The 930-nt window shown below is 46.3% G+C and overlaps 1 pseudogene across 1 annotated transcript; it reads left to right on the top strand.

The window, feature by feature from the left end:
- Positions 1 to 930, top strand: LOC309807219 (olfactory receptor 5P6-like; annotated as a pseudogene). The gene has a single exon. The product of its transcript is annotated as an olfactory receptor 5P6-like (transcript).

The following is a 930-nucleotide window of genomic DNA, read 5'->3' as shown; positions in this document are numbered from 1 at the left end:
ATGGATTCCCAGGAGCATGGGAACAATACTGCAATGACGGGGTTCATTTTACTGGGCTTAACAAATGATCCAATTCTTCGAGTCATCCTCTTCACGATCATCCTTTGTATCTACCTGGTGACCATATGTGGCAATCTCAGCACAGTCATTCTTATCAGAGTCTCTTCTCAGCTCCATCATCCTATGTATTTTTTTCTGAGCCACCTGGCCTTTGCTGACACAGGCTATTCATCTTCTGTTACACCCAGTATGCTTGCAAATTTCCTGGTGGAGAGAAATACCATCTCCTATCTTGGATGTGCCATTCAACTTGGTTCAGTTGTTTTCTTTGGGTCAACTGAATGCTTCCTTCTGGCTGCCATGGCATATGATCGCTTCGTGGCAATCTGCAGCCCACTGCTTTATTCCACCAAAATGTCCACACGAGTTTATGTTCAGTTACTCACAGTGGCTTATGTAGGTGGTTTTCTCAATGCTTGGTCTTTTACTATTTGCTTCTATTATTCACTTTTCTGTGGACCACATCGAGTCAATCATTTTTTCTGTGATTTTGCTCCCTTGGTTGAACTCTCCTGTTCTGATATCAGTATCCCCGCAGTTGTCCTCTCATTTACAGCTGGCTCCATCATTGTGGTCACGGTGATTGTCATAGCCATCTCCTAATCCTCATCACCATTCTGAAGATGCGCTCCACCGGGGGCGGGGGGGCACCGCAAGGCCTTCTGCACCTGCACGTCTCACCTCACAGCAGTCGCTCTGTTCTATGGGGCCATCACATTCATTTATGTGATGCCCAAGTCCAGCTACTCAACTGATGAGAACAAGGTGGTGTCTGTGTTCTACACGGTGGTGATCCCCATGTTGAACCCCCTCATCTACAGCCTGAGGAACAGTGAGATTAATGAGGCTCTGAAGAGAGAGCTTTGTTAA

This window comes from Mesoplodon mirus (assembly GCF_964341445.2).
Source record: "Mesoplodon mirus genome assembly, chromosome: 7".
Classification (NCBI taxonomy): Eukaryota; Metazoa; Chordata; class Mammalia; order Artiodactyla; family Ziphiidae; genus Mesoplodon; species Mesoplodon mirus.
This window is presented reverse-complemented; position numbering and strand designations above follow the sequence as displayed.